The sequence below is a fragment of the Ambystoma mexicanum genome, chromosome 5q (genome assembly GCF_040938575.1).
Source record: "Ambystoma mexicanum isolate Mex_15411 chromosome 5q, UKY_AmexF1_1, whole genome shotgun sequence".
NCBI classification, from domain to species: domain Eukaryota; kingdom Metazoa; phylum Chordata; class Amphibia; order Caudata; family Ambystomatidae; genus Ambystoma; species Ambystoma mexicanum.
Window position 1 is genome coordinate 26,286,980 of NC_090933.1, and position 20,237 is coordinate 26,307,216.

General features: G+C 48.1%; 1 protein-coding gene across 4 annotated transcripts in view; it reads left to right on the plus strand.

Moving 5' to 3' along the window:
- Window positions 1–20,237, plus strand: part of LOC138497164 (ubiquitin thioesterase otulin-like) — a 1,020,877-nt gene that overhangs the window by 360,763 nt on the left and 639,877 nt on the right. The gene's annotated exons all lie outside the window — the stretch shown is intronic.

Consider the following 20,237-nt stretch of genomic DNA (forward strand, 5'->3'; position numbering starts at 1 on the left):
TGAGGCGGGAGGGCGTTCCAGTGTGTGGTGGCCATGATTGGGAAACTTGTGCCGCCAGCACGGGCTTTGCGTGACCTGGGAACAGTTGGTCGGGATGTTGGGGTCAAGGCTTGGTTTTTAAAAAAAAGGAAGGACCCAGACATCTTTTAAGTTCGTAGGGAGGGTGCAAGTTTTGAAAGATACATTTATTAGCGTAGCGATGAACGGCGCTAGTTCCCTGGCTGCCTCTTTGATAATTGGTGCCAGGCAGGTGTCCGTCTGGCATCTGGATGGTTTAAGGCTAGCTATTATGTCCATAACTTCGCAAATGGATACTGGGGCGAATTTAAAGTGGTGGCAAGGTTTTGCAAGAGTCGCCTGCGACTCCATCTAGGGCGGGTCCCCTGAGAGGTTTTGTTTTTTTATTTCAATTCTTTCTTGTAAGAGAGAGATTTTTTTTAGGAGCGTAGTTTGAATATTCATGCGCCATGCAGTGTCTTTGCTACAGGTTTCAGCTGGTGGTATAGGGGACTCTAGTTCTCTTAGGATGATAGAGTTCTCTGGTACTGGAGTTGGCTTTGTTGATTCTATCATTGTAGGTGTCCTTTTTAGTTTGAAGGATCTCAGATTTGAATTTCATAGAGATTTTGGAGTGTTTTTCTTTTTTCAATGCTGTGGGATTCGGCAAATCTTTTTTAATTGCATAATTCTTTGAGATTTGGTGTGAAGAGTTTAGGTGTGCTTGAGGCTTTGCTTTGCACAATTTTAGAGGCGCTATTTTATCAATGGCTTGCTGTATAGTAAGGTTGTATAGTTCTACTAACGGTGAGGGGTCAGTGCTGGCAGAGGTAAAATGAGTTATCAGTTGGAGTAATGGTAATAGATTCTCCAATGTTATATTCCGATTGTTTCTGGTAAGTGCCGGTGGAGCCGGTGAGTTCATCACATTAGGTTGTGTGCTATTTTGTATGGTGAAGGATATGATGTGATGGTCGATCCAGGCACAAGCTTCGTTAGCTAGGATCTTAGTATCGCAGTTAAAGTTGGTTAACCAGTCTAAAGTTCTTCCTTTGTTGTGCATAGGCATATTAATGCGGTGGGTGAAGCCTATTTTCGTGATAGTGTTGGCAAGTGCAGAGGCATTTTCATCATTCATGTCACGGAGTCCTAGATGAAAGTCTCCTAGTAATATGATCTGTCACACTGGTTTGGTATTTGAGGAGAAAAGCAAAGTGATGTCTTCATCAAAGGTAGAAATGGGGCCTGGTGGTCTATATTGCGTATTGGTGCATGGTTATTGTGCGTGACGCTGTGAGTGGTAATTTGACTGTCAGATGTTCTCCTGAAGGGAATGGGAGAGGGGGCAGGACCCTTAGACCCAGCTTAGTCTTTGGGGATAAAGGCAATGCCGCCGCCTCTAGAGGTTACTCTGTCTAGCCTGTGTATAGTATAGTTTTTGGGTATGGCTAGTGACAGAGTGGGCCCTGCTGCTACATGAAGCCAAGGAAGAAGACAATATAGCTAGGAAATGTAGTTGATTTGAAACTATGAGGTCTGCAGTTTTACTTTTCAAATCGACAATGCGATCTCACACCCTAAAGAGCTCTTTAAGGTGGTTTGCATCTGTCGACTAGAGAACCAGCTGATGCTACTCCTGCATCTCAGGCTCGCTGTGATTCTCTTGCCTCTTGCTAGATTTTTTACTTGTAAGATTGATAAACTTAGGTATTCTATCTTGACCGATTGGAATCGCTCGGCTGGTGGGCCATCTTCCCACGCTGTTGCTTCTTTAGGGACCATGTCTTCTATTGCCGCTTTGTGGGATTCCTTTCCGTCTTTTACAGACTCCGAATTTACTGCTGCGGTCACTAATATGAAATCTGCTTCCCCGGCAGATGCTCTCCCTTTCGCTGTAGTGAAGGATATTCTCCCTCAGATTCTGCCCCTCCTGGCATCTGCAGTGAATGTTTCCTGCTTGATGGAGAAACCTGCTCTTGATCCTTTAGTCCTTGCTAATTTCCACCCCCTTTCTCTTCTGTCTTTTGGTATGAAGTTACTTGAATCTTTGGTTTCTCCACTGTTGGTAAAGTTTTGTGAGTCTACATCTTTGCTTGATGACTTTCAGTTGGGTTTTAGACCTGGCCAGGGCACCGAGATCGTCTTGGTCTTGTTGCTTGACGATCTTACGCTTATTGCTAATCAGGGTGGAGTAGCAGCTCTGATTTTGTTAGATCTGTCTGCCGCTCTTGACACCATTGATCACTCCATCCTGATCAGTTGTTTAGCTGTTATTGGCATGGCAGGCCCGGTTCTTGCCTAGTTTCACTCTTTCCTGTCTGATCATTCACAGCGTGTTTTACTTCAACCTTTTCTTTCTGCCGTCTCAGCTCTGTTGTGTGGGGTTCCGCAGAGATCTGCCCTGTCCCCCACCTTTTTCAACATCTATATTCGGCCTCTTATCACTCTCCTCCGCGCCCACGGCTTTAGATGCTACTCGTATGCTGACGACACGCAGATCTTCGTTAGGCTGGATCTTTGTTATCCAGCCCATGCCGCTCAGCTGCAAGATTGCCTAATGGCTGTGGGCTGCTGGATGGCAGAGAATTGGCTTAAATTAAATGGAGACAAGACTGAGGTTCTGGTGGTGGGTTCCTCTTCTGCCTCCTCTCTTTGGACCCCTTTTTCTTGGCCTTCTTCGTTTGGTCCTTTTTCTGCTGCTGTCCCAGTGGTTAAGAACTTGGGAGTTAAACTTGCTGCCTCTTGGTCTATGGCCCCTCAGGTTGGTGCGGTTTGTCAAGCAGGCCATTATCAACTGAAGATTCTTAGGAAGGTCCTTCAATTTATTCCGGTTCATCTGCGAGCTCCAGTGGTCTCTGCTTTAGACCTCAGTAAGATCGACTACTGCAACTCTCTTTATTTTGCTCAGCTAGATTATTTGATACAGCGCCTGCAGGTTCTCCAGAACTCGGCCGCTCTCCTTGCCACCAGTACCCTTTTTCGGCAGCATATTTCTCCTGTTTTGAGATCTCTCCATTGGTTGCCGGTGGCTAGACGTGTTCATTTTAAATCTCTGTGCCTGCTGCATAGGGTGTTCTATGGTGTCGGCCAGGAGTACCTGCAGCAAAAAATGTCAGCCGTATGTTCCTGCCCGCACCTTACGATCCGGGGCTGCTTTCTTTTGGCTGTCCCCAGGGTACATTGTGCGAGAACTGGTGGCTGCTCTTTTTCGGTCAGAGCTGCTGCTCTGTGCAATGCTCTTCCCGCCTCTCTACGTATGGTTTAGGTGCATTTGCAATTTAGGAAGGCTCTTAAAACCCTGTTGTTCTAGGTCCCCTCTGCTTCTTTTGTTTGATTTTTGGTTCAGCTTTAGCGCCAAGTTGCCTTTTGTTGTTGGTTGTGCTACTCCCCCCTGGGGTGTGAAAAACTGTAACATAACATAACAATGTCAAGAGCGTAAGCTACCACAGATCTGGCATTTACCAGCGCACCCTTGATAGGAGCTGTGTCACAGATGTTTGAAGGGAGGACCGCAGTTGTCTGTCGGTTTTGGTTATAGGTGGATATGTCATTGTCTGGCTTACGCTTGATTCTCTTTTTTAGTTGGGAGGGTTTGTTTGTAGTTGATGGGTGTATTTGATTCTAGATCCGAGCCTATGGTTTCTAATGTTTGTTGGGCAAGGTTGGTTCGGTGTCGTTTAAGTGGCATAAAGTTGAATCTATTGAGATGGGGATAGGGGGCAGTTGGAGTTGTTGATAGTCCTGACGTTCGAAGTGGGACTAGCAGAGGCTAGCTGGCAGTGAGGCAGGAATTTGGTCAGTGATATATGAGCCGACAGTGGTAGTGTGGTGGCCATGGTGAGAGAGATCCAAGGTTTATCAGGCAGGACGGGCGCGGTAATGGCTGTCACCATGGCATCAGAAGTGTGTGGAAATAGTGTTCGTGCAAGGAGCGAATTTAGCAATAGCCGTCTGCATAAGTTAGTAGAGGTCTGCAAGTACATTACTTATGGGACAGGGAAAATGCTTGTAAATGGAGCGATGTTTGGTTAGAGGGCAAAGAGTAGGCTGGACTAAGTTCAGGATGGATAGACTAAGTGGTTCAAGTTTGTTATGTCCAGGATTAGCCAAGTAGTAGTACAGTTGCATAGGAGGCAGGCAGCGAGTTAAAACGCTGCAAGAGCTCAAGGGCAGTAAAGCAGCTGCCAATGCGCAGCCACATTAAGTTAGGTGGTCTGGCACCATAAAGTCTCTGTGGACAATGATGCTGGCAATATGGGAGGCAGGTGGTGCGCAGTGCGTGATTAACACTAAGGAAATGATCCAGTTAATCGATGACACAAGCAATGAGTAGAACGTTCTAATGCTGTGGGAGCGCAGAGGCAGTGTTACCAGCATACGTGAGATGTGAGCAACAACAACATGGGAGGCAAATTAGTAGTAATTATGCCAAACATGCTACGTAGTCTGAAGGAGAAAATCTAACATTCTACATTTGCAAAGGATCAAGGCAAGTAGCTAACATTTGTGTCAGCAGTAGCTAGCATGTGGTGGTAGCGTAAACAGAGACTAGAATACTGTAATTGTAAGGAACATAGGCTACAAGGATCATTAGCAACAAAGACAGGTGGCTAGCATACAGTGTTAGCAGTGAATAGTGACTGACATTGCACTTTAGGTTTCAAATCTTAAGATTCAGGTTAAACCTAGTGCTAACACAAGAAACTGCGGGCCGGCGAAATAACATTCCACGGGAGCAGAGACTGTGTTGTCATTGTCACACACATATAGAGACTTTGAAGCATTTGTGTGTGCAGTGCCCGAGCCTGTGGACTTTGAATACCCAAACTTTATCCTTGAATTTTATCCCTACAGAAGAAGGATATTAAATTTGAATGAGCTGAGTTTAACCATTCGTATTTTAGAATTTCTAAAGGCCTGTGCAGTGGATGTTTATTTTATGATCTTAAAGTTGATAGACCGTTTATTAATTATGTCTAGCTATGATTCTATTTTATATGATGTTGAACTGTGATGAATTTTCTTTTGATTTTGTACTGTAAGACACAAAAAATAAATAAATAAAATAGTGACTGACATTGGAGGAAGTATGCATATGACATTGGAGGTAACAGACTGGCATATGGCATGTGAGAACAATCCGTGAGGAGGAAACCTTAGACCTGACAAAGCGTAGGCCAATGGATATTCTGAGGCCAATTTTGCTAAGTGAAAGATAGCGTGCAGCGGTAGATTGGCAGTAACGGTCAATGTTTGGCATGGGGGACAAGGGTGCATTTAGAGTTATTGTCATGCAGATCAACAAGTTTGCGAGTAGATGCCGGCAAGGTGCTGGTCGATGCAAGGTTTCAAGAGACATGATCTAGTGGCGATGTGCGCATTGCGTTGTTCATGCATAGAATGAAGGTGGTCATAGGCACAGTTGCGAGTTCAATAGCAATGATTAATAGACTTTTTGACTTGACTCATACGTAGTGGGGGCTCTGTAAAGGTAGGTGCTAGCCAGTGCAGGTGTCTGATAGACCAATAAGATTGCCCCAGTAAGTTTTCGCCCGTAGTGAGATGACTGATGACTATGGGCACACTGTGTTTAGAATTTAAGCTATCAAGTGGTATCAATGGTAGCTGTAGGCAGACTTTGTGAGGGATATACTGGTATGCTTACAGCAGGAGTTAACAGATATGCCAGTGAAGAACTTAGGTTGGGGCTAATCGGTGTGTTAGTCGTTAGGTGCGTAGTAGGAGTTACCGCTAGGTTCTAAAGTCATGCAGACAGCGTGTTGCGCCGCACAGCCCTAATAGTGATGAGGCCCTTAGGATGCAGGTCCGGCTTCCGCCTGCCGGCAAATCCTGTTGGGCAATAGAGGCTTGTTCTGCCAATGGGAGGGCAGCCTGCAGGATCGGAGGGTTGGTCCGCGAGATGCTGTGAACGTGGCGGCCATCTTAAGAGATTCAAGGTAACTGCTCGCTTTACATTCAGTAAAGACGGTGAATGCGATTTTCGGCAATCTCATGCCGTGATGCAGGCTTCAGCTGCATGTATGGGGTACTTTAAAGGGTACTCACAGAATATGATATATTTACGGTCCAAGTTAACGCGATGGGTAGAAAAGCGAAACTTGCCTTCAATCCCACCCGTTAATGGCAGTCGCGTCTCATGAAGCAAGTATGTCTGTCCAGAGGGAAGGGCTCCTGCCCTCTCTCGTATATACTGCTCCTGGTGTGGTGCTATGTCACGTGTGTGTGCCCAGGAAGCGGGTTGGGACTGTCTGGTCCCAATTCACACTACTGGTGCCAGGATGTCTGGAGTGCCTTAATGACTGGAATCACCATGGGCCATGATTGGTCCACGACTTGGAGGCCTGCATGGGAGCAGATCTTCGATTGGAAGTCCTCTATTTTGGCATAAAGCTCATCTTGTATAAGAGAAGGGGCTCTGCATCCATTCCAGGTCAATCACCTGAGTTCTCCCCGAACTAGAGAAGGAGTAAAAGTATCCTGCAAAAAATAAACAGACTTGTGGAACCGACGGAGATGCTTTGGAAGGCTTGGCACCATTCGCCTCCTCTGCTCTCTCATCGGACCCCTGTTTTCCTCATCGATCAAGAAGGCCTGCAAGGGCGCTTTGCCCCTTTGGAGTAGTGGGAACAACTACTCTTGGCGCCCCCTGCTTACCTGCCGAACAAGCCCCTTTGGAAGTGTTCCTGGGCCATCCAGTGAACTGTCCAGCTCTTCTTCAGGGTATCCCACAGAATCGCCGCCGCCTCAAGTTGAAACCCGATACTTGGGACATTGTTTGCTTGGGTTCCCATGCCCTCTCCTGCCAAATTTCATAGGTGTAGCTCCTCTAGGTCCCGAATTAGGAGAGTGTGTATTGCTGCACACATCTGTGATTCCTGCGTCACTACCTGTTGGTGACGATCTCTGTAGGTGTCTTGCTGACCTGATCTCCTGTGCCCTGAAGCTTGCTGCACCAGAATTTTCTTTGCATCTCCTTCAGAAGCTGAGAAAAGGCAACTGTCCCGTAACGGACGATCGTTCTATCCTGCAGCCGCTGAGAGTCAGAGAGCGGCAAAACTACAGGACTTGAACTTACTAGTGACCTCGACTAAACTGGCAAAGTTTGATGCAGACTGTGCCGAGGGTCGGTGAGTGCTTGCATCACTTACCGTTGGCCCCCTAGCACAACCGATCTCTTTTACGCACGAATATCCCAGAAAAGGTATTCACTTTTGGCTGAGTTAGCCTGCGCTTCCTAGCTATTCTCACGTTTTGAAAACTGCTCTGCCACCAAGGGCAGACCCTACTCGAATAGTGGGAACCAATTGTTCATCACTTCAAGCCCCTTCCTGGCTTGCTACAGCTCTCCCAAGAAGACCCGCTTTTTGTCATGCCTGCGCGATCAAGCCTTTTTACGTACAACTGTACTGTTGAACACAAGGCTCCCCACTTCTTAGGGCTGGACTCGAAACTTAGGGAAGAACTCTGAAGAATTGTCTAATGCTCCTAGTGTGTTAACTCACCCTTCTCTTTACAGGTTGTGGCTTTTTTTACTCATTTGTCCCATTAGGAAATATAGTGTATATGTATTATTTAGTATCGTATTTGTGTGGTAACTGTTTTTATATAATTGTAGTTTACTTGTGTCAATTGGTCCGGCCGACAATAAATGTATAGATATTTTTCATATACACTTGTCTAAGAGTAATTTGTGGTTCGTTACTGTGTTACTGTTTGTGCTCATTGTGGGCTGTCGATTACTCTCACCCCTCCTGAGACTTAGTCTTGACCGCCTGCCAAGCTACCTAGATGGGTCTGGCTTGTCCAGAGAAGGTTCCTCTGTTTCACTAAACTAGGGTGGCCTCCTAAAGCTCTATCCACCAGGTCAGAGTTCAGAAATCCATCTTAACAGTCGAACCTTTTTCACCAACTGTTGGGTACAATAGAGGCTTCTCTAACCTGCCTTTTCCCCATAACCTCGGCTCCACCGTTATTTCTTATGGGAATTTTTCAACAACTCTTATATTTCACTAAAGTGCCTGTTAAATCTACCTGCCTGAACATACATATTTTTCCTGGGCCCCTGGAGTTTTGTACAAAAGACTAGAATTTTGCACGTACCTAAGATTCACTAACATTGTAATTGTATTAAATCACTGACGTACACTCCTGATATAGAATTTCATTGTAATACTGGTGTCGTGGAAAATATGATCACAGACTATTCCGGTGGATTGATGAACAATGTATTAGTGAAAAGCAGGCAACAGGACAGCACAAAGCAACGACAGTACAAGACTTTGATCAAAGTGAGAACCGCCCTCCCTCTGTGCACTGTTCTCTTATACCCGCAGGAACACATGCATTTCAATAGAAGGGGAGGTCCAGACAGGGCAAGGAATCATACTGAAACAATGTACCAAGCAGGGAACAAGCTCAACTATACAAGTCTTTGATACCAGCTGCATTTTTACATGTTAAGACTGTGTTATCAGGGAGGACAGCATAATGTGATACATTTAGGTGAGCTGAATATACTCCTCAAAGGGTCACATACGGTGTGAGGCAGGCAAGCATGCTTACAGTATGATGTCTTCTGTCTGCTGAAGCCGGTTCCTAAGAAAGTGGGATCCTAAAACACTCCTTCATATGCCAAAATGGAAACACGTCAGAAGCGAGAGATATGAAGCCAAGCGTAACTACACACTAGGCGAAGAGCCTTCATTACAAGGACAGTAAAGCCTTAAAGCCTCACGTCGCTTGGGCAAGAAACAATGTTTCAACATGGCAGTTTGCAATGCTGACTCAATATTATAATGCAGCAGTATGCTAGGGGAATACATACAATTTTCAATTCCAGACTTTCCACCTCACTGGTTTTAGCTGTAGTTACATTGTGACAATTCTGTTCGAGGGATGCAATTCGACATTACTTGTCTGGTATTCTAAGTCCAAGACAATTTTGACTTTTTGGTGGCCCTCTGGGCATTGTTGGGAAAGTGTTAACTTCCTAATCCTCATTTGTTTAGAAAATGTATCTACTATATGGTCTAGGTGTGTATTTATGATTTTACTATGTGCTAGAGGTGGTGTGGATTTCTGTGACTATCCATGTATTGACATTTGTAGGTCCTGATAGTGACTGCACACAATGCACTTCATCACTGTCTAGGGTCCCCCTTTCCCCCCAGCCCTTTTGTGCTTTGCTTGTCACTAGGTATTGGCCATCCATTTAGCGTATGCGTGGGAAGGGTCTGCCTATGGCCATTTGGGGTTTTATACATGCAAAACCTCCCAATTTAAGCCACAGTCTCTCTCTTTTTGTTTGAAAAAGTTGCTATTTTTATTTTCTCCCTTCTAAAAATGTTCTAACTCCAATGCAGACCTATGGGAGAATTAAATTATCCCCCTTTCTGGGAGAAAATCCCCCCCCCCCCAAGGTGCTCCAAAATGTTGACATGTATGTACATGCATGGTGTTTTGCTATGTGTAATGTTTAACCCAAAGTATTTCAAGTTATTACTATATGTGTAATTTCATAATAAGGTGCATATTATTCAGTATACCAGTGTGGGGTTTTCTCTGGTGGTAACTCTTGGGCAGATCTCTAAACCTTTTTAGTCCCCTGGGTGGGAGAAAACAGATTATTTCACTTTGGGAGGGCTGAGAGCTCAATGACGTGATTGGACGTGAGATGAGAGGGTGATGACAACCTGGACAACAAGAATACCACTAGTGGGGGGCGTGGCCTGGTGCTCATGGCGTGAGGAAGCAGGAACGCCGAGCTCCGGCCGAGTCGCTGTAACCCGATCCTGCAGAGGTGCCCGTAAAGCACTTCGATCCCAAAAGAACTGCTCAGACTAAAGCAGCAGCGATACCCGAGCCGAGCTGGGTAACCTCAAGCAAAATCGGTTAGGGGAACCGAAAGAAAATTGATCCGTGCTCCGACTCCGTCTACCCCAGGCCGCTTTCCACAAGATGGCGGACGATAACTGACACAGCGCCACTAGGCGGAGACCAGCAGCCCACAGCCCAAGCACTGAGGTGCAGGACATTTAAACAGCCAGCACAACCCGCCAGGGGCGCGAAACGGTGGAAAGGAGACGAGAAAGACGCCCAACACAACACCCAAGCCTTACCCCAGCACTAGCAAGAAACACGAGCCGCCGTCGGGACCCAAGCAGCGGGCGACCGACAGCCGACAGACAGGACGAAAGGAGCACAGGCGGAGTCGGGCGGAGACGACCCGTGACGGCCGCCGGCACCCAGGAAGAACCGGAGCCACCGCACTGAAAAAAGGATCCCATCCAACAAAGCTCCGTGCTAGGGGGTAAGGCGGAAGAGAAACGGGAGATCGGCTGCCCGTCCCCCCCCCCTTCTCCCAAAGATAACGCCAAGGGGCAGGGAGACCCAGCGTGAGGGCCCCACAACAGAGCAGCAGCAATAAGGTGAGCCGAGCGGCGAGGGGCGTCAGAGGAGCTGGGGTGCAACTAAACACCAACTATGGGCCACACAGACACAGCGTACACGGGCCGGCATACAGTGGCACTAACGCCGGGTACCGTAATTGAAAGCACCAGGGAAATCTGAACACAGGCCCCATTCCCACGCACCCTCACATCCCCAAGAAATTGAACTGCCACGCAACCGCTCCCATCAAATCCGTTTGAATAGTCTAGAGATTAGCACTGTACGAACTGGACCCAGCCCCTCTTATCCAGCAATCACCATAGCTCACAACACTCACCCCTACAGACTCCCCCAATCCTGAGGCATAAGTGACAATCCCCCTGCAACATAATTAAGAGGTGCACTGGAGATCACCCTTACAACTAATACATTTTTTTTTAAAGTGAAGAGAAATCATCACAAGCAGCCCAAAAGCACAAACCAGAAGCTGCAGACCTCACCAAGACGGGACCCAGAGGCATTGCCCACAGCTCTTTTAAAACAAGGGACAACAACACAATGTCCTCCTCCAGGAACAAAGTGAAGCCCTCTACGATGGACACCTTCATTACTACTAAGTCACAAGCCACAACACACACGCCAACCCCTGAAACCGAAAGCCACCAGAAGACCGCAGGGGATGGCAAAGACAACCAAGTACTAGAGGCCATAGCCACACTAAAGAAATTTATAGACACAAAAATAGAAGAAGTAAAGTCTGACATGCTGCTTATGCGCCAAGATGCCCGAAATCTTGCTGAGAGAGTCACTACAGCAGAAAAGGTCCTCCAGGAAAAGGCAGAGGATACCACAGACCTCAAGACCCGAGTGGCTGAACTGGAGAAAAAAGTGATCACATTAGAGGCCAGATCCGAAGAGGCAGAAGGGTGTGCAAGGCGCAGTAATACACAGAGTACCTGAAGGCACGGAAGGACCAAACCCAACATCCTACATTGAAACCTTACTACAGCAGGAAATAGGAACAGGTCAACTAACACAGGATTTCGCAGTGGAAAGGGCACACAGATCCCTCCAGAAGAAATCACCTCCCAATAATTGCAAAGATCCTCAACTTTCAGGATAGGGAAACCATACTAAAATACTCCAGGGAGGGGCGGGGTTGATAGAACGAGATAACTCCAAGATCGCCATTTACCCCGACTACATGCCCTCGCTGCAAAGAGCGAGAAACTCATTTGTCCCAATCAAAGCCAGGCTCAGACAATTAAACCTAAAGTACATGCTACAGGCTAAAGGTGATATACAAGGGCAACGCAATATTCTTGGAAACCCGGGCCACCGCCACCATGTAGATGGAGCACAATAACCTTGCAGAAGTAGGAAACACACCCTCCCAAGGAGCACAGAACTAAACCAGCGAAGCAATAAGGGATAACAACTACACCCCAAATTGAAACCACAAATCTAGATGAAAACATAGAAGCGACAGAGACACCAAGTAGCCAAAAGAGCAGCGTAATGTTTATGGAACTCGCCCGGCCTCCCCAGCCGAGCACACAGCACTAACCCACGAACACATCAGTGCAGGCCTGTTGCCGGCACGACCACACTCTCACTCGAAACCCAGGATGGGAACAGACGGCGCGAGGGCGCCTGAGCACCATGACGGAAACGCAGTTGCTGGGCGCACCAGTTAAAGTTATGTCTTTTGTTTTGTTAGTAACACAACCCTCCAACTGCGAACAACGAATGGAAGGAATAAAATAAACAACGCTAGACACAGATCCAAAGAAGAAGGTGGATCAGAAGAGTGAACCGAGAATCTCAAGGAGCACCCAACCCGAGAACCCAACCGGGGCCAAGACACAAAAACCCCCAGGAACCAACAATGGCAGCACAACTCAGAGTAATGACATGGAATGTGAGAGGAATGGGGACATACTTAAGGAGGAACAGAATCCAATCCTTCTTTTAAAGAAAAAAAGATATCGATAGCATTACTCCAAGAGACCCACCTAACGGCGGAAGCAACGGCAAAACTAACAGAATGCTGGGGAGGCCAGGGCAGATGGGCGCACTACTCTAAATACGCACGAGGAGTAAACACGTGGGTGAACCCAGAAACACCATTCCAACTAATGGGAATGGAAGCGGACAAAAAAGGAAGATATCTGATAATGTGGGGCCTAATCGAACACGTCAAAATATGCATAGTGAACTCCTACTTCCCCCACCATGGCATACCCATGCACCTTAAGCAACTATGTGCCAAAATGACCCACCACAGAGATGTAACTTTCATATGGGGGGGACTGCAACTGTGTTAAGGATGGGACCGTCGACATGTCCGAACCGCCACAACAACTAAAAAACACAGCCTCACAAGCACTGACCACCACGATGGACCATCTGGACCTGTATGGAGAGAGCTACACCCTTCCGAGAGATGCTACTCTTATTACTCGGCACCTCACAACCTACACACCAGAATAGATTACTTATTCATCGATAGGGAACATCTAACGTACACAGAATCCGCTGACTACTTAGGAAGATCGATCTCGGACCACTCCCCCTTCCTCATGCAATGGAAGATCAGAGGCCCCCGGCCCCCAATCCCGATGTGGAGAATGCCCACCGAGGCACTTGCTGATCAAGTGTTTAATGAAAATCTTGGAGAAAAACTTGAAGAATACATATGCTTCAACAAGGGCACAGTGGACAGATGGAGTACCTTAAGGGAAGCCTTCAAAGTGGTAACGCGAGGCGAAGTCATTACGGGAGCCGGAGGTGTTCGGAAACAACTAAGAAGAGAACTAGAGGATATGGAAAGCGAGATAAAACTAATAGAAGACAATCCCTCGAGCACCAATGGGAACGAAGAAAAACTGAAGGAGATCAGAAACAACTGCCGAACAGCCTGGGAGAGGCTGGCTAAGTTTGATTTCACAACACACACCGCCAGAGCACTTTAAGAAGCTGACAAACCAGGTAGACTGCTGGCATGGCTATGCAAACAAGAGCACCCAAGACACCTACCGACCAAGATTAGAGCCAAAAACAGAGTAACACATAGGTGTTACGCTCACCTGGCTCCCACAGAGGCGTCAGTCTGAACAGGACAGCTGCGGTCTCCAGATGACGGACTGGACTGGCCCACCTAGCTTTGTTTGCTTGGCCCGTAGGAATATTCTTCTGCAAATGGAGAAAGGGAATTAACCACCTGTGGAGTTGAGCGTAAATCCCCCCACCCCGGCTGTTCTCCCCACAGATCACCTTTGATGTCCCCTCTTATAGTCTCACCTGATGGTTTGAAAAGATGAGCTCTCCATCCTGCATTGAGCACAGGGGCGCGTTGATAACCAGTTGCTTCACTGGCTCGAAGGAATTGGTAAGTTCAAGAACAATATTGACTCCGAAAAGTATGTAGTTCGTAAGAGTTCACATGTCTGACTTTCACTCTTGTCCGATTCCTTGCAGTTTGCAGCTTGACCCCAGCGAAGAGTTCCTCGTGGTAGCTGACGAAGTTCAGGTAAGGATTTGGCTTATCCTACACAGTTTAATAAAATAAGGCCAGAATGTAACCTGTGGCTTGCTCCCTTATTCAGGTCTGGGGAGAAAATATGAAGTTCGGGGAATAATGCCTCCGGCAGTAAAATTAGGTAAGTCTATTGTGGTGAGAAGAGTTCCCCTTGTTTGTCCCTTCGTCTCACCTTGTTGTCCTTTTGTTCCCCTTAGGGGCCGGGGTACGGCGAGGATGCAATGGAGACTGCGCAGACCCGTGAAGAGGAATAGTACCCCCGGCGGTAATCAGGTGAGTCTATGGGGTAGTTACTATTGCCTCTGTTTATTCCCTTGCCTCACCTTTGCTGTTCTTGTGTTCCCCTTAGGTGCCAGAGTGCGGTGGGAACGTGCAGAAGGATGCGGTGGATCGTGAAGATGCTGCGGAGGCCGGTGAGTTCAGCGCGGCGCTGCAGCAGGCGAGGCGGCGCACGTAAAATGCTTCTTTCTTCCGGCTCGAAGGCGCAGTGGATCCGGAATTCAGGTAAGGATCGAAGGTTTTGCTCTTATTCTAACCTCTTCTCCTTCTGTTCCTCCCTTTTTCTAGGAGCTGCAAACTCGAGGCGGGCGTGGCAGAAGACTGGATGCAGGCTTGCAGACACGGTGAGAGTTACGCTGCTGGATGCAGAATAACGCGAAGCGTGTGCTGCTCTTCGGGCGTGGTTTAAATAGCCTCCAAAGTAGTCCCAGGTAAGTATTCCTCCCCAGCCGCACCCGAGTAAAAAATAGTCCCTAGGTAATATTGTCCCTTCCAAGCCTCATTTGGCTTGGAGCTCTGCAGCATGGTCTGCATCAGGTAAGCTTGCAGCATGGTCTGTATCAGGTAAGTTCTACTCTATGAGCCTGGCGACTATGGCGCCAGGACGGACTCTCCATATGAGCCTGGCGCCATAGGTGTGAGGACTGCACCCAAACAGCCCCTAGCAGGGGTTTTTGGGCTTGCTCAAAATAACTTCATGCCTGCTTCTGGGGTTGCTGGACCTGGTCTGGTTCCCCGGGGGTAGGCATCATGACAATAGGACACAATCAGCGATCAACGATGCCTTCACAGAGTTCTACTCCGACCTATATCCCCATAACACGAGGGTACCAAATGAAGACATTAGGGCCAACCTGGAAGAGATAGAGCTCCCTAAATTAACCAGAGAACAAAGAGAAGCGCTAGAGGAGGAGATCACAACAGAAGATGTAACAGAAGCAATCAGATCCCTCGCCACATGCAAAACCCCAGGGAGCGACGGCCTCCCGCCAGAATTCTACAAAGCTTACGAACCAACCTTAACTCCAATACTACATGAAGTATTTCAGGAAGCATACGAAACAAGAACGCTACCTGGAAGCATGAGAGAGACACTCATAATCCCAATGCTCAAGCCGAACAAACCCGCAAGCGACTGTGACTCCTACCACCCCCTGGCAATGCTAAACTATGATAGCAAGATCCTAACCACCATACTAGCCAAGAGACTTGCCAGGGTAGTGGGATCTCTAGTCCAGGAAGACCAAAATGGGTTTGTGCCAGGGAGAAATACCACAGCTAACCTGCGGAGACTCCAGCATGTCATGGCACAGACGTTGGGCAGCAAAGAAGACATGGCGGTCCTATCCCTAGATGCCATAGAGCGTTTGACTCTATATTTTGGGAATGGCTAATCGAGACCCTGAGGGGATTCGGGTTTGGCGAAAGCTTCGTAAGATGGGTCAAAATACTATATAACGCCCCAGTAGCAAGAGTGAAGACTGGAAAAGTGGTGTCGAAGGCCTGGGCGATACAGAGAGGCACTAGGCAGGGATGTCCGCTAGCACCGATGCTGTGCATACTGGGGCTGGAACCAACAGTTATCTACTTTAGGAAGCAACTTTTCGATGCAGGGATTAAGGTGGGCACGAACTATAACATAATCTCATTATACACTGACGACGTGCTGCTGTACCTAAGAGACCCTCAATTAAATGCTCAGACAGCACTCGACATACTGGACAACTTCGCAAGATACTCAGGGATACAATTTAGCAAGCAGAAATCCTGTGCATTCCCACTAGCAAGGAGTAATAGAAGCAGACCTGCCTAAGGTAGTAATCAAGTGGCAGCCGGAAACGTTCCGATACCTGGGGGTCAACATAAAACATACACCAGAGCTCACGCATGACTGCAATACGGAGGCAGTGATGAAAGGGCTACATAACTCTATGAAATTCTGGTCCAAGCTACCGCTATCCATGATGGGCAAAGCCTCCATCACAAAGATGATAATACGCCCAAGATTCTTATACTACTTCACAAACGTATGCTACTACATCAAACCGCCCTTCTTCAAAACCTGGAAACTCTGATAAAGGAATTTTTATGGGGTACGAACCGCCATAAGTTACCCCTCCATATACTGACACTAGCACACAAAGAAGGAGGGATACAACTACCTGATCTCCAAAAATACTATCTGGTGGCCCAGCTCAGCCATGTCACGAAGTGGATGTTAGACGACCCATCAGCAGAAACAGGGCTACTACAACACCAGATAACCCCAACGTTCCCCAAACAAGCATTATGGAGCCCTTTGACAGACCCACTAAGCACCCCCATGATAGTGAGACTATGAAAACAAGTGTGGAACAAGACTAGCTCGATGCTCAGACTACACCATCCATATTCACCAGAAACCCCCATAATGGTGGATGTATGCTCAAACCACAACAATCTACAGGCAATGAGAAACTGGGAAAAAGTGGGACTATACCCCTGGGGTGTCAAGACTTGATGGTCGTGTAGACGATGATACCTATGTCCCCAAGTACCACTTGAGCAAACAATAAGTTACTGCCCGAGCGATCCTTGAGGCCACAGGTGGTGAATGTCGTCAGCCGGAACCATGAATGCCGGAAGATGCCCCCCCGACCACTGTAAGGCAAACAAGTGGGTTAGATAATAAACACAAACCCAGACCCGAATACTTAATGAATCTACAAGGGGGCTTACCCTGAGTAGTTGGTCGGAACCCAATGTTGGTGTAGTGAATGTTGTCTGAGGCAGCCGGCAGAGGTTGACGACAGGGTGGCAGCCTGGCAAGGCACTTGAGAAGGTGTAGTCACCACCTGATGCAGGAAACTTGAAACTATGAGCCAATCAGGTAGAGGAGTCCTGAATAGTACGTGATCCAAAGAACAGAGTCAAAAGCTGTAACAAAGGGGAAATCCAACAGCAGTCCGATGGGTAAACCGAGGTCGTGTCCAGGAGAAAGCAAGTTCCAGCAAAGGTACAAAAGGAAAATCCAAACCAATCCGAGAGAGGAGCCGAGGTCGTATCCAGGAGGTAGCAAGTTCCAGGCAAAAGTACAATGAGGGGAAGAACCAAATCAGTATCTAAAAATCAATCCAAGGTCGAGGTAGCAAGGTTAGTTCGTAGTCCGTAGAACGCCAAACAGGAAATCAGCTGTGAAGCGCTGAATGGCAGTCAGCGCGTCGCTTTTGAATGCTGATCCGCGATCACGTGACCGTGATTCCGTCACCCGTCACGTGATCGAACGTGTTGAGAAGGGCTCCCCAGGCGTCGGAAACGGAGACGTTGCAAAACGCCTCTGACGCGTCTCCACGGCAACTGCCATGCCGAAACGGGAAACGAGGCAGAAGTCGGCGTTGACGTTACTGGCCAGCCCCTTGCCGGCAGGCCTGCAGGTGAGAGTGTGTCCTGACACGTGTGGGGACCTGGTGTGCTTTATGTGCCTGCTGTGTTTTCGTGGTGGTGGGGGTCGGGTTTCGGGGTGTGTCCGAGGGGAGCGTGGATGGGGGCGTGACAGAGCCCCCCCTCAAGGGCCCACGACCCCGTGGGCTGGAAGGGTGTTCCCTGTGGAACTGAGCCACCAATAACGGAGCATGAACATCAGAAGATGGAACCCAGGACCGTTCCTCAGGACCATAACCCAGCCAGTCCAACAAATATTGCAACCGCCCCCTAACAACCCGGGAACCCAGAACAGCGCTAACCTGGTATTCCTCTTGGGAAACCACAGAGACAGGACCGGGAGTGGAAACAATGCGTGTGGTATCAGGACAAGGCTTGAGGAGAGATGTATGGAAAACAGGGTGCAGCCTCCATGAAGCGGGGACATTGAGGCGATAGGCCACCGATTCAGGACCTTGGAGACCCTATATGGGCCGACAAAGCGGGGCAGCAGTTTACGACAACCAGGTATATGTAGATGACGTGTAGACAACCATACCCGATCACCCTGTTTGTATGCTGGGGCATCTTTCCTTCTTTTATTAGCGGCAGTCCTCATCGACACTTGGGCCTCTTGGAGATGGACAAGGGTTTGGGCATGTACGGATGCGAGATCTCGGACACAATCGTTTGCCGCAGGGGTTCCAGTACGTACTGCAGGGGCACTGGTAAGGTCAGAATCAGAAAAGGGCAGGGTATGTGGATGTTGGCCATAGAGCGAGTAAAATGGAGAAAAACCAGTGGACGAACGCAAGGCATTGTTATAAGCAAATTCCGCTAAATTCAGTGAATCAAGCCAGGTATATTGGAATTGCAAAGCCAAACAACGTAAGTACTGTTCCAAGGCCTGGTTTACTCTCTCGGTCTGACCATCGCTCTCTGGATGGTAGGCCGAAGAGAAACGGGCATCTATGCCTAGTAGTTTGGTAAGGGCTACCCACAAACGTGACGTGAACTGAGACCCCCGGTCTGACACAATAACACATGGCAAACCGAACAGGCAAAAAACAGACTTAAAGAACATCCGAGCCAATGAGGGAGCAGTAGGAATGCCTTTGCATGGTACAAAACGGGCCATCTTTGTATACGAGTCTACCACTACCCAAATCGTATCGTAACCTTGTATACGAGGTAAGTCTGTTATTAGATCCATTGACACCGTATGCCAGGGTTTCGGGGGTATGGGTAACGGTTGTAGTAGTCCCAGTGGACGGCCCCTCCGAGTCTTGCATTGTGCGCATGTAGAGCAGGTGTTAACATACGTCTCCATGTCTCGCTGCATCGATGGCCACCAGCACCAGCGTTTTAACAATTCTAGGGTACGCTGCTGACCTGGGTGGCCATTGATAAGAGCATTGTGGGACCATTCTAAAGCTTGGTTGCGAGTGTCACTGGTGAGCAGGAACAGTTTTCCTTGAACAAAGGGTAACCCATCCTGCATGACGGGATCCCAATCAGTCAATACCTGGGGATGATGTGTAACCCATTGGCGTATAGCCGTTAACATAGGAGGGGGTGGAGTGCAAGCACACACAACATGGCCTTTACCCAGGAGCGTTTCAGGATATAACGGAAGAGGAACGCCCCCAGGTGAACGGGACAGGGCGTCAGCTTTACCATGGATCATCCCAGGTCTATGCTTGACAAGAAAGTCATAGGCGGCAAAAAAAAGGTGCCAACGGACCTGTCTACTATTGACACACTTCAGTGATGCTAGGTCCTGTAGGTTTTTGTGGTCTGTGTAGACAGTAGTCTGATGTTTTGCCCCCAGAAGATGGTGTCTCCAGACTAGAAACGCGTCTCTGATGGCTAGGAGTTCCTTTTCAGTGACCGTATAGTGTGTTTCGGTCGGTGTGAATTTCCTGGAATGGTAAACCACCGGGTGTAGTGCCCCGGTGGTGGGACATGGTTGGGACAAGACGGCACCTAACGCAAACGAAGAAGCATCCGCTTCTACGACATACGGGAGCTCCGGATCCGGATGTTGCAGGACTGGAGCTGTGGTGAACGAGGTTTTGATGGTGTCGAAAGCTGCTTGATGTGTAGCGGTCCAGTCAAACAATGCTGCAGGACTGGCCAATGCGGTTAAGGGGGCCACAATGGAGGAGAGGTTTGCGATGAATCTTCTGTAAAAATTAGCAAACCCTAAAAAGGATTGCAGTTGCTTCAATGTGACAGGGACCGGCCAATCTGTGATGGCTTGGACTTTGGACCGATTCATTGTTAGCCCCCCAGGTGAGATGTGAAAACCCAAGAACTCGACTTCGGCTGTGTGGAACAGACATTTCTCAGGTTTAGCATATAACAAGTTCTTTCTGAGTCTGGTGAGAACTTCTCTGACGTGAAGGACGTGTTCAGCAAGTGTTTCAGAGAATATCAATATGTCGTCCAGATACACCACGACATAAACGTCCAGAATATCACTGAATATATCATTTACAAACCGTTGGAAGGTGGCTGGGGCATTGCAGAGGCCAAAAGGCATCACCATGTACTCATATAACCCCTGGCGAGAGCAGAAAGCTGTTTTCCACTCATCACCAGCGTGCAT